The 14,579-nt window shown below is 34.6% G+C and overlaps 1 non-coding gene across 1 annotated transcript; it reads left to right on the top strand.

The window, feature by feature from the left end:
• The first annotated feature begins 5,175 nt into the window (after positions 1-5,175).
• LOC112834490 (U6 spliceosomal RNA) lies at positions 5,176-5,279 on the top strand. The gene has a single exon (XR_003210922.1). It is a non-coding gene; the product is annotated as a U6 spliceosomal RNA (small nuclear RNA).
• The last annotated feature ends 9,300 nt before the right edge of the window (positions 5,280-14,579 follow it).

The following is a 14,579-nucleotide window of genomic DNA, read 5'->3' as shown; positions in this document are numbered from 1 at the left end:
AGATCTTATTCCACTATCCATTCAAAATGACACCACCAGAGTGCCTGGGTGGCTCAGTCGGTTAAACATCTGCCTTTGGCTCAGGTCATGATCCCAGGGTCCTGGGATCTAACCCCATATCAGGCTCCCTGCTCAGCAGAGAACCTGCTTCTCTCTCTCTCTCCCTCTCTGCAGCTCCACCTGCTTGTGTGCTCTCTCTGTGTCAAATAAATAAATAAGTAATCTTTAAAAAAATTGGCACCACCAGTATTCTCTATAAAGACAAGAAAGACAAGGCAAGATGTGTCTGTCACATCACTTCGTAATTACTTCATTTACTTTTAGTATCTGTCTCTTCCCTTGAAATATAAGCTCCATGTGGACACCAAGTCTGTTCTGTTCACTGTTGCATTCCTAGGCTGTGGAATAATGACTGATATATATTATGTGCTCAGTAAATAATTTTGAATAAATGAATAATGAACTAATAGAAAATAAAAATTATACAATCACCGAAATTTGGAAGTTGGAAGGTGAATGGAGATGTAAGCATACTAAATACCCCCTTTTATTTGATAAGGACTTAATATACACTGAATAAAATCAATGAATTTTTTAAAAGAGTAATAATTATACTAATGTTATGATGGTAAATAGCAGAATAATTTATATAGGAAATGCTGATAGTCATCCTTTCAAAAGTAGAATTTGATAAAATCATTATCTGCTAGTCTGCATAATCTGCTGTTTTTCATGGGCATAATTCAGGGTTAAGGATAAAGGAAGAAAATTTTAAAATTTAATTAGATATGCTCCTGCTTTATTTATCTTGTTATGGATATTACTTTTTCACTTGTATTTACCCTTTCATAACTTCTAATACTTTAAATTATAATGATCATATCAATGTAGTTTAAAAATCTTGGAATAAATTTGATTCATTAACATGAAAATATTTAGTATTCTCTATATGAGGAAATTATGAGTTTCTTTTGTTTTAAAATATAAGTGGAAATTACCAAAAATACCTGACTAAAATTTTGTAAAAATTGAATAAGTCAATATAATTTACAAGCATTTACTTCATGTCCACTGTTTCCAAGACACTAGAGTATATAAGTATGATTAAGCTTTGATCCTACTCCAAGAAAGGAACAAAAGAGAAAAAAGCTGACATTCATTTAGTATTTACTCTGCCCCTGTGTCCTTCATAAACCATCACAACAACGCTGAGAGATGATAGGACCATTTTGTAGTGAAAGGGACACTCAAAATACTGGAAAGTTTTCCAAAATTTCTACTGCTAAATGTGATGAAAGCAATATTTTAAATGTGGGGTATTTTTAGGTCTATTCTATTTCCCTATAATATATTGCTTTTTGTACAAAAACATTAACATTTTATAAATTTGTATTTAAAAACATAGTATGTTCAATCATTTGTAGGTTTACTTTCCTTTTAAGCTATTGCTATTTGTTATTTAGAGATGAGATGCTGCTTTATATTTAAGATGACCTAATACAATGTGGATTTTGGAGAAGACAACTTACATATGTGTATATATAGGTTAGGTGGGTACATATTCATTCAATTCATATGGTATAGAGTTGAGCCAATATCACATGACACCACTGAAACCTCCTTAGGATGCTTTTCTTTGGTGACAAGTGTAGCACCGTCTTCAGTGAGAAAGATGGTGAAGAAAGAAAATAGTGTTTTCTTAGAACACAGTTGTTTCAACAAATCACTATGAAATTCACCATAGGCAATGAGATTTAGTAATTGTGAGTTATAGACAGTTATTTGGGAAAATAGTTTTGGCTTTAATGAAATGCAATCAATCTATACTAATTACAACTGAGTTATGACAATTGATTATTCCAAAAGAATTTGACTTTTTTATGCCAGTACTCATTCTGAGGAAGACTGTACAGCATTGTGCAATCCCAATTCTTTCCTACTCTGCATAAATAACATTTCTTCCATTTGATCATCATTTCCAAATGCAGGTTTTGAATACTCATTATATTATATTTAAATTATTCATTTAAATTTTGGATAAAGCCACATCTATATAATTAGCCAATATCTTTCAAAGTTTATTGATATTTAATATCATTTCTGTTCACCTCTAATGATTTGGAAAGATCTTATTGACATTCTTTAAATCTTAAGAGGTAAAACAAATAAATGTATGTGTGTATGTAACTATATAAAATTTTTGGAAAGCCAGTATATGTATCTGCTTGAATTATGACAAAGACCTTGATGTTATTTTTCTTATAGAAAAAAATCGTATTTATTTTCTTTAGATTCTGGGATTTAATACTCCAAAATTCTTCACATTATGTATGCCAGATAATGATCATTTTTATTAGAGATGTGGGTTAGAATAGAAGTCAGATAAAAAAACAGGAAGAACAGAAAATAAAAAGTTTATTCAGGTTCAGTTTCCCTTTCTTATATAAACAATTGCATATTAAACACCTTATGAGAGACTTCTTTGTTTGGGTGTTAAAAGTTAATGAGCCCCTGCCTGGGTGGCTCATTCGGTTAAGCATCCACCTTAGGGTCAGGTCCTGATTCCGGAGCCCCAAAATTAAGCCCTACATCAGGCTCCCTGCTCAGCAGGGTGTCTGTTTCTCCCTCTGATCCTCCCCTGCTCATGCTCTCTCTCTCTCTCACTCAGTCTGTCTCAAATAAATGAAATCTTTAAATTAAAAAAAAATAAATAAATGAGCCCCAAGGAACTCAAATAAAACAATTAATTAGCAGTCAATATTTATTATTAAGACAAAATACACAACTATCTTTTATGATTAAAAATGTAAAGTTCCTATTTACTAAAGATATATACTGTTGTTAAGTCCAGGTGAGGGAAAAGTTTTTTGTTTTTTGATTTTTTCTTTTTTAATTTTCCAAGTGATGGAAATCACACCTGAAATTTCAAATCATAGTTTTGAACTGAAATAGATCCTCGGAAGCTGAACTTCATTCTGTTGATTTATGCTGAGTATGTCATCCAGTTACCAAGCATCGCATGACAAATCAAACCAAACTTGGTGGTATAAAAGAATGAATATTTTATTATGTTCATGGATATCATAGGTCAGGAATTCAGGCAGAGTGCCAGTAGGCCTGGCTTATTGTCTCTGATTCATGATATCTTGAGACTTACTGGGAACATTTCAATGGCTGCGAGTAACTGGGGCTGAGGATCATCGGGATGCTTTCTCATATGCATATGTGACAAAACTGAACTTGGAGAATTCAAAGGCCAGGCTCAGTTAAGTCTGTCAATTGAAATTCTTGCACTGGGACTGCTTTCACAAGTCCCATGTGGCTTGGGCTTCCTTGGGGCATGGTCACATTAGGTTAGCTAGTCCTCCTACATGGAAGCTTAAGGCTCCCACATAGTGTTTCAATGAATAAGGCAAAAACTGCCTGGTGTTTTATGATGGAGCCTGGGAAATCATAGCATTTTCTGCCGTATTTTATTGGTTGTGGCTGTCATCCTACCCATATTCAAGGAAAAAGGACATATTCCCACCTCTTGATGGGAAAATACCAAAGAATTTGTGGCCACGTTTTCAAACCACCCAAATCTGGCATCTGTCCACAAACTACATTTCTTCCACATGCAAATTTACTTTGCTGCTTCCCAAGACCCTACAGAGCTTTCATTTCCTTATAGTATCATCAGGCTGATGCTCATGGTCCGTAATCTCAAACTAAATGAGGCCAAGGTACAGATGAGATTTCTCAAGAATGATTGCATTTGATGCACAAGACAAGATATCTTCCCCCACCACACCCAACACACAATGGTAGGAGTGTTAAGGATAATGCAAAATTATCATTGTCTCAGGATTGTTAGATCTATAAGAATAATTGCATTAAGTGTAAAGTTCTTTAGTTACGTTACTCTTCTGTATGCAAATTCTAATGATTACATTTTAATGTAACAGATTTTAAAATATAATTTTACATATTTTATACCTGTAATTGATAACTATATATCATCAGCTTATTATCAATGAGATCTTATTTCACATTAGTGAAGAAAGATATTCTCAAATAGATTTAATTTCCCAGAAACAAGATGATGAAGCACACAAGCTAGATGATCTAATATTTAGAGACATTGCCAATAGAATAGATGATATTACAATATATGTGGGAAAGACAAAAACTTGCTGAAACTTGAATCGTGTCCTCTAGGTAACAAAACAGCAATGACTAATTGCCACTGGATATTGGAACTTGTAGGTGTCAGTTTACTTTACTGGAAATACCTGGGGAAAAAAATAAAACTACTAATCTCAGACACATTATCCCATAAAACTGACAGCAAATTCCTCTGATCTGAACTATTATAAGTATCACAAAGCATCTCACATAAAGAAAATAGTAAGTAGTGATATGGGAGGTGAGAAGATTGGTAGTTATATGAACAACACAATGCCTTTGGCAGAAAAATGTTCTATTCTGGAAACTGGTAGCATAAAACCTAAATATTACAACTTCAATCAGGAAATAAATATGTTTTACCAATTTTTATCTCCAAAAACTGTGACAAATAGGAATATTGTGATTCTGTGGATTAGGTCAATTTTTTTTTTCTAGTGAAATTGTAGAAGTGCTTTGAAAACACAAGAAATGAAGATAGAACAACATATCCAGGAGCCTGAAGATTTTGGAGTCAGGTGTTTGAATGAAACCAAGCCCATCTCTATGTTGATCTATAGTCTGGAGTCAATAAATATTGATTCTGAATTTTAAAGCTAAAATGTTATTAGAAAATTCCATTTGACAATACTAATACTTTAGTCTCTGGTCCAATTCCAGCATTCTATATTACTTGCAACATCTCTCAGAAACTTAAATATAACTGTCAGCTTGGTATTCATTCCAATGAATTGCTCCATGTGTTCCAATGCTGATTCTAATAACAGAGTTCCCAAGAAATAGATAGGAATCCCTGGGAATAAGGTGTGCTCCTAAAAATTTAGTAGCGGTTTCTTCCTGGTATTCCCCTGGCAAAAGGAGGTAGAAGAGGGAATTCCCCTCCCCCCAGTATTACAGGAATTTCTACTACCTTCTCCCATAAGCACAGGGAAATAAGAAACTCCTAACATAACTCAGAGTAGTTATGACTAACAAGAACATAAAAACCCCTTGATTAAAAACAAGAAGTATTTCCTTTGGCAGCATGTTGTAGTAAAATTGAAATGATATAGAGATTAGCAAGGCCCATGCACAAGTATGACATGCAAATTTGTGAAGCATTCCATATTAAAAAAGGAAAAAAAAATAGGACACAATGTCTTCATGTGACTAAGCAGTAATGAGGACAACACACAATTTTTTTTAAATGACATGGGAAAAATGACATATATATATGTGTGTGTGTGTGTGTATATATATATATATATATATATATATATAATCTTACATTTCCAGAGAACAGAGACTGATTTGTTTTCTTTTCCTTCCGAAAATATTAATGGCATCTTCAAATGTACTAAGGGTTAGGCAACTAAGGTATTCCTGAAAAGAAATTGCCTAAACGAAATTACAGTAAACAGATTATTTGTTAAAGGCACTAGGGCAACTTATAATAAATTAGTTTGTAAAGTGAACGACTCAGCTCTGATATGACTATTTGTTAAGTTGTATTTAGTTTTTGTATCTTATTTTTACTTGTGATACAACAGTCTCTGAGAAAGATATAGATAGATACACAGAGAGATGTCATTAAATAATACAGTTATTTCAAATAAAAGAAAATCCCACACTTGGTATATTAGCTAGCAGATTTTACCATCTAATAAGAGGCCATTTTTGGATATTACGTATTTTTCAAGCAAAACGTAGTGATAACTATGCTTTTAAAAGAATTGCTTGTATTATATAAAACTAAAGATAATAAAGTGGCAAGTAATATAATTAATGAAATGTTTTCCAAGATATGCTTTACTAGATAACAAGCACACACTAAATATCCAGTGTTGTAGCTTATTAAATGATCACTTGTACACAAATACACTGAAGAGAAGTTTTTTGAGACAATCTCAAATTCCAAAGAAACAATATTTACATATGATGGTTCAAGGAAGAGATAATAACAAAAATGATCTGCCCTCAGGCCACTGTCTAGACTACAGGAAACCTGGTCAACAGCATATGGAACATCACAAGGTGCAGACTCAGAAGTTTCCATAATGTCCTGGCCAACAGCTAGACACAGTGAGTCATGGCTGCAACAGTAACCAAACTCACAGAACACTGGCTGCTAAGCCGATGATGGACCCAACTTCAAACCAAATCAGGCCAAACTAACATCTTACAGCTTTAAAGAACAGATTATCCTTGAGCAATAAATCAGTGGAATTTAGAAAGCTTTGCAACAAAAGTATAGAAAATTAAAAACAAACAAACTTTTCATGATTAATCTTAAGATAATGCTGTAGTGCTTGCCACTGATTGGTTCTCAATGAAATTAGGCTGGAGCTAATCACCCCATGGCATTAACCTGGTGGTAGGATTTGATTCACACAGGAAGGCATGTGACCCTACCAGCCAAAGGCATGTGAGAGAAATGTGTTTGGGAATATGGGGGAAATTTGATTTATTGTTATTGTTGTTGTTTTAGATGCTTCTCTCTCTCAAGAGAACAACTGGGAGGTAAATTCTTCCTTCTGCACATTGCAGTTGCCTAAATATTGGCCTGGAACTGGTACCGGCATGAGAAAGAAGCTGCCATATGGAGAAGGGCAGTGATAAGAGAATTTCACAGAAGAGCTGGAGCCAGTGGTTAAAGATAACCCTAGATTCTTATCTGTGGGCGCCAGTTAATATTCTTATTGTTTAAATCTGTTTGTATTGGGCTATTTTTTTTTACTTAAACCAAAAGTTATTCTAATAGAGAATCCTATTCCCCTCTACTTAAATGTGCCTAATTAAATAGCCATATAAAAACCTAGAACTTCACTTGGCTTAATTTCTTTTCAATGACCTCCTTTCTACCTCAAATCTTTCCTACATTTATTAATGTTTTTTTTTCAACATCCAAATGCCCCACCTGGATTTGTAATTTATTCAATTCTGTTAACAAAATGCCTGTTTACTTGAAAGTATATTGAGACTGAATATGTTCAAAATTCAAAAAATAAAAGAATAGATACACAAATAGTATTTTATCACCTCTACAGTTTTTTCACGTATTTATTTATCTATATTGACAGAAACAGATGCCAGACGGAAGGAGTTCTGAATGTAGTTATTAAATGCACTTGATAAGGTGGGAATTAGGGACCATTTTCAAACAACATATTGGTTAGTGACTGCCATTTCGAAGAGGCAAATATCAAAATACACTTCGGGCGCCTGGGTGGCTCATTCGGTTGAGCGACTGCCTTCGGCTCAGGTCATGATCCTGGAGTCCCGGGATCGAGTCCCGCATCGGGCTCCCCGCTCAGCGGGGAGTCTGCTTCTCCCTCTGACCCTCCCCCCCCATGCTCTCTCTCTCATTCTCTCTCTCAAATAAATAAAATCTTAAAAAAAAATACACTTCTATCATTGTGCCTTCAAACTGAGGAAACCTATTAATTCTTAGATTCCTGTAATAGTTTCTCTCATGCAAGAGTTTTTGAAAGTGGGAAAAAAAAAAAAAATACAGAAACCACCTCAGAAGAGTTTCTGTGGACTGAGTGTAAAAGGCCAGAGGGAAAGAGAAGGAAACTTCATGCTCTTTTTCTTCTGCTAACCATGGCTGTTAAGGAGAGGAAGTATAACATCACATCCTGTTCACCAACAACAGAACAGTAGAGCTCTGTTATTTCAAAGACTCATCATGTTCTTTCAGTTGCTAAAAGATGTAGGCCAGACAGACCAATAACTTTATGTTGCTAAAGTTAGGCTGAGATTGAACCGAATGTTTTCATCATTTGTTTGTTGATTTGCTGTAATACACAAAAGTAAACTAAGAACTTGGTTTTAGAGAAGGAAGGAAAACTAGAATTTAAGAGTTCGAAGCTGACAGGTAATTGAGAGGACAGAAGCCTAAGTAAATGTGGACGTACTGGGGCCCAAGGAAGAGAAGTGGGAGTGGGTGAAGGAAAACTAAAAATACTTGTGGTGAGAAATGAAAGATAAATAATTAGGACCAGTGCATTAATTACTCAGTGTTAGAGATAGCTTCCTTCATTTTATTTTCCTATTTTTGCTTTGAAATAATCTACCCTGTTACTCAATGGTTCAGGAAAACTCTGCCTCACACAGCACCCGTATCTTTAAGTTACCCTGGGGACAAGAGCTTGAAGACAGTGTTCAGAAAAGCAAGAGTAGGAAGGTTCTTAAACCAAGGTCCAAAAAAAATTAGCCTGAAATGGAGACTGGCCAGGAGAAAGCAAACATGCTGGGAAAACCTGGAAAGAATGGGGAGACTTCCTACATGTGGGACATGTAGGGACAAAAGTTTCGTCATTGGATGTTAGTATTGAGTGACCACAGAAGATTAGAGGTCCTGGAAACACAGTGGCATTTATGCAATAATGAGTGAGTGTAACATACAGCCCATCAGTGAAAAATAAGCCTTTTTAATGTAAGTATTCTAAAAGGTACATTACTTACCTTTCCAAAAGGAAACTAAGTTTGGGGCATATATGTTTTTGATTACAAATATCAGTTGGGTTGACATAGTTTTTTAGTTCGGTTATATCTCGGTCCCCCCTATGTGTATGTGTATGTGCACAGAAATTTAAACTGAGGACAAAATAAAGATAAAAATTTGTCTAATAAATGAACTGTTTTCTCTGATGAAACTAAATGTATTTCACTATACAATCCATATATATATGTAATATAAAAAAATACAGTGATAAAGTACTATAGCCCACTTACTCACCAAAGAGGAGGGAACTCTAATCTAGTAGAGCCAATATTAAAAAAATAAATTACTAGTCCATTTTGGTTTCTTTATTTTTGGCATTATTTATTCTGCTAGTCCCTACTTTACTTCATAACATTATCATCCCCTGTCATCTGCATAGTTTATAGTTTGTATTATAAACATAGGTTATAGTTATAAATGGAAAGAAATTGTTTTATTAGAATATATATGGAGACTTTATTCCTCTCCAAAGTGACCTACAAAATGCTGATAGCATGCTTTATTGATTAACCTGGGGGAGGCTTTTCTCTGTGCCTTTGTCCCTGTAGGGCACTTGATTGGTGGCATTCTATGAAGTCCCCAATTAGGGAATGTATTTAATTCTGCTTCATCTCACTAAAGTGTTCATTTCTTTGTGTGATACAAGCTATAATTATTTTCTCATTGTTCTATTACACTGATGAACAACATTTCCAAATACCATTAATGGTCCTTCTGGCAGTACTACCTCAGAAACATTGTTCAAATCATTATATGCTTGGGATCTTGTAGGCTGTAAAATAATTTATTTTTTATCTTCCTCTCTTAAAATAAAAACTGAGATAAAAATTAAGGTGCCTCTATTTGACAAGGTGATTTCTTACAAAAATATTTTAAAAATGATGATCCATCTCCAAAACTGATAGACCATTTTATTTTAAAAGGACATTGACAAACTAATATCAGAAGACACTCAATAAATATATTTGAAATGAATGAAAGAAAATCAATATTAATAAGAACCATTGGATGCTGACTTAAGCATAGTGATTTCTTTTTTTTACTCAATATTGTTCAATATAATATATAGACCTATAAATTATAAACTTCACTTAATTGTTATCATTTTTCCAAATGTCATTTACCTCTGACATTTCATCAAAATCTACTTTACTGAACTATGTTTTTATTTTTTTTAGGATTTTATTTATTTATTTTAGAGAGAGAAAGAGAGAGCACAAACGGGAGAGGCAGAGGAAGAGAGAGTCTGTTTGAGAACAGACTCCAGGCTGAGTGTGGAGCCCGACCCAGGACTCAGTCCCAGGACCCTGAGATCAGGACCTGAGCCGAAACTAAGAGTCTGCTACTTAACCAACTACACCACCCAGGTGCCCCTGAAATACACTTTTGAAGTGAAGCTTTGAAAACTTTATTAATGTTTCTTTTCACTGAAGTTTGATTGCTGGAATCAGTAAGAAATCAAACTTTGAGTAGATCTTAAAACAGTGTAAAAATTTGGCCAACATATTTTACATCCAACAAAAGTACTGCAATAAACTAATTGACAGACAAATATATTTACAGAGCCCAGACTCAGATTCTTAACTTATTAAATTCAGATGCATTTAAAGGAGCATCGAAAACATCTGTGACTATTCCACATAGCATTATCTCTTAGCTTTCCAAATAAAAGCACAATTAATTTTTCATCTACATACAGTCAATTCTAGGAGATAAGTGGAAGAAAGAGTTCCTTCTGTATTGGAAGGGTCATTGTTCACAATTGCTCCTGGACTACAAGCAAACTTCCTAGATTCCTTATTTTCAAGGAAGGGAAACCCAGAAGAGTGATGTCAGAAACATACCATAGACAAAGAACTGACCATCTTCTATACTATTATTTGCAGAGCTCAGCTATGTTGATGGAGTTAGAGTTTCTACCTTCAGATAAAAAACATATTTTAGGGGCACCTTAGTGGCTCAGTGGTTAAGCGTCTGCAGTCGGCTCAGGTCATGATCCTGGGGTCCTGGCATTGAGCCCCACATCGGGCTCCCTGCTCTGAGGGAAGCCTGCTTCTCCCTCTCCCACTCCCCCTGCTTGTGTTCCCTCTCTTGCTGTCTCTTTCTCTGTCAAATAAATAAATAAAATCTTTAAAAATATAGACATATTTTAGCCAGGCACACTCTGAGCAATCAGGCCTAAAACTTAGAAAAATACGATGACAAATCAGACTGCACAGCAAGAAAGGAAAATAAATTATGATTCCAAAGCTCTCCATTTTTTGTGTTGGAAATTTTTAAAAATAATAAATTATTAATAATGCCAGATCTGGATTAGGGAAGTAATATTTATATGAATCCAAATTGATTTAAAAAGCTTTCAACACAGCAGTCTGGTCTGAGAACCTTTTCTCAGGCACCTCCTCTTTGTCACCAAAGCAGATGACCAACTTACACATGTAAATGAAAAGCAGACTTTGGTTATAAAAAAAAAGAATGGGATTCAACAAGCTAAACTTAAATTATTATCTTAGCATAGGCCAGCCCAACAGTAGCTATTATCAAATTCAGACCAGCCCACCCTTGTGAGTTATTGTTACACAATATCTGCAAGGCATTTTAAGTCCGTTACATAAAAATGTGTGCTTGGCATGGCTTGGGATAGCAGGCATTGTGACCGTATGCCCACCTCTCTTGTTCCGAGGAATACAATTAAGTACAGTGCTCAAGTACATGGTTTGCAGGGGCACGTATGGTCCTCCTATTCTGGCTCAAAAGTAGCTGAATCTCTGCTCCAAGTATCCACCTCAACCTATCTTCAATATGCATCAGATTCCTGAAGCCCACCAAGACAATTAAATGGAAACATATTCCCATCCAACGTTACTCTTGCCTTCATCAACATTCTTTTGTGACCATCACCAACATTCGAATTTCTTTTACATACATTCTCACTTTTCCTAGTAGATATGCAAAGCCGTTAGGAATGAGACAGTAAAACGAAACATCTCATTGAATACTGTGGATGATTTTGTGTGAGTGTTTGAAGCTGCACCAGTTTGAATTCTACCTAGCTAATACTTTGAGGAGTATGTTGGGAACATGAAACTGCATGTCTTCAAACAGTGTGATGACATCTATAATTCCTTAATAGCTTGGCTAAAACCAGTGCCGGATATATAACACAAAATTAATCTCATACAATGAAGGAATATTGACATTTTCAGGTCAACCTCTGCTACTGATTTTCTGACATCAAATGATGTGGAGTTATCATTGAATTACAGGCAATATAGTTCCTCTTATGAATAGTGGGATCACTCATTCTTATAAATGTAAGGATGAAAATTATCACTAAAACTTTAGGGATGTTCTTTCATAAAAATAAGCACATATGAGACCTACTCAGAAAACCAGTTAACCTTGGGAGAATGTATAAATCCTAATGTGGGTGTTAAATATCATAGGCAACGAACATCAATAGTGAAATAAATCACAATTTTAAATTCCAAGTTTTTCAACATTCAGCTAATATTTATGCAGCTCACAAATAGGGTAACATATTTGTAAAAGGTTATTTCAGATTTATTTCTATGAAAAAAATATGTCTTTTATGTTAACATTTTACCAATTGACAATTTTGAGTTTAGGAAAATAAAATACGAGTGAGAAACAAACCTGTGATAAGCTCTTGGACTGTTAAAACAATGAAAATTTGCAGTCCTACATCTCTTTTTCTGATTTCATTGGAACTCATTTCCTTCACAGTAAAATAACAAAAACAAAAACAAAACAAATAAAGCTTCACTTTTGAAATTAAGGAAATTATATTTAAAATATATTAAAATGTCTTTTATGCTTTATTTAGAGATATTTTCCCTCCTCTGTCATTTATTATAACTAAAAGTAATCTTGTGGCCAGTTAGCTAAATTTTATTATTGCTCTATTAGCTTTTTCCTGAGTTTTACTGAATTGACCATTTATCAATTTTCATAAATATTTGGAATCCCTTCTGCTGAAATGTTATACATCTTGTGCAGTTACACTCGAGTGTGGCCATGTGGCAAACTTTGTACAATAAAAAGTGAGTGGAAGTGACATGCTCCCCTTATCCCTGTGATATGACACCTGCCATTGTTCCAGATGGAGACATTCCATCCAACTGTATTCTTGAGTGAAGATGATGGGGATCACAGCTGCACCAGAGCTGAAATGGACATGTAAACACATGCTTCTGTTGTAAGCCCCTCACTTGGAGATCATCATCAAGTGATTCCGCTCTTTTTTTTTCCCTGTCATTTTCAATTCTAGCTAGTATTTTCCAGATAATTCTCAAATTTTCTGTTCCCATTGATGTTATACTTTTTCCAGAACCTGAGTCTGAGACATTCTCTTGCTTATGGATAGTTTATTTGTATTTGCCATGCCAGAAAACTGGAATGAAGGATTGGCAAGAGTAAGAGAAGGAATGAAGTAGAGCCAATACAACAGTTTCTTATCGAGCTGGGAGTAATTAGGGTTTGAGTCTACTGAGATCCACTGAAGTATCTGTGAATTTGTGTAAAACACCTCCCACAGTTGTCCACCTGAAAAGAGCAAAAAGGAGGATATTTATTTACCCATGTACTCTTGTTCTTCATCTCCCACTGGTCAGGAGCAGTCCTTGCACTTTCTGGCTTGCAGGAGAGTGGGAACCAAAGCATCCAAAAAGCTCTGGGGCAGAAAGCAAGCTGAGGAAGCTGTTGATTATGGTACCTCTGTGGGAAGCTGGCTTTAGCAGCAATGGTTGTTGAATGAATTGTTATTTTCATCTAAGTTGCCATATCTACTAGCATAAAGTTGTTAATGATACACTTTTTGATTCTTTTAAGAAACATGCAGAATGTCTATTTATGTAAGCTCTTCCATGCATGATATTGGCAGAGTCGTATGATTTCATGATCCGTAGGGATTATCAAGTTTATTAATTTTTTAAAACATGCACTTTTCATTAAGTTAATTTTCTTTATTATGTGTCTGTTTTTTCCATTGATATATTTTATCTTTACCTCCTTTTTCCTAACTACTCTGGGTTTAATTTGCTCTTTTTCTCTAACCTTTTAATGGGGGAGATTAGATTGTTGGTTTTAGCAGTTATTGTTTTATAGAATTATATAGTTGACTTTTGAACAGCTGAAGGGTTAGTGGCACTGATCCCGAGCAGTTGAAAATCTGTGTGTAACTTTTGACTCACTGAAAACTTAACTACTAATAACTCACTGTTGACCAGAAGTTTTATTTAACACATATTTTGCATATTATATGTATTTTATACTGTATTCTCAAATAAAATCAGCTAGATGAAAAATGTTATTAAGAAAATTATAAAGAATGGAAAATACATTTTCAGTACTGTATAGTATTTATAAAAAAATCCATATATAAATAGACTTGTGCGCTACAAACCTATGCAGTTCACGGGTCAACTGTATTTATGAAATTTCCCTCTTTATTTGTAGCATTTTGTCTTGACAACTTCTATTTAAAATTAATATAACCGACAGAATGGGAGAAGATATTTGCAAATGACATATCAGATAAAGGGCTAGTATCCAAAATCTATAAAGAACTTATTAAACTCAACACCCAAAGAACAAATGATCTAATCAAAAAATGGGAAGAAGACATGAACAGACAGTTTTCTAAAGAAGACATTCAAATGGCCAACAGACACATGAAAAAGTGCTTAACATCACTCGATATCAGGGAAGTCCAAATCAAAACTTCAATGAGATACCATCTCACACCAGTCAGAATGGCTAAAATTAACAAGTCAGGAAACGACAGATGTTGGCAGGGATGTGGAGAAAGTGGAACCCTCCTACGTTGTTGGTGGGAATGCAAGCTGGTGCAGCCACTCTGGAAAACAGTATGGAGGTTCCTCAAAAAGTTGAAAATAGAGCTACC

The sequence above is a fragment of the Callorhinus ursinus genome, unplaced genomic scaffold (genome assembly GCF_003265705.2).
Source record: "Callorhinus ursinus isolate GAN/ISIS: 27379988/994484 unplaced genomic scaffold, GSC_fseal_2.0 scaffold1, whole genome shotgun sequence".
Taxonomy (NCBI): Eukaryota; Metazoa; Chordata; class Mammalia; order Carnivora; family Otariidae; genus Callorhinus; species Callorhinus ursinus.
Note: the sequence above shows the minus strand (reverse complement) of the source record. Positions and strands in the feature narration are given on the sequence as shown.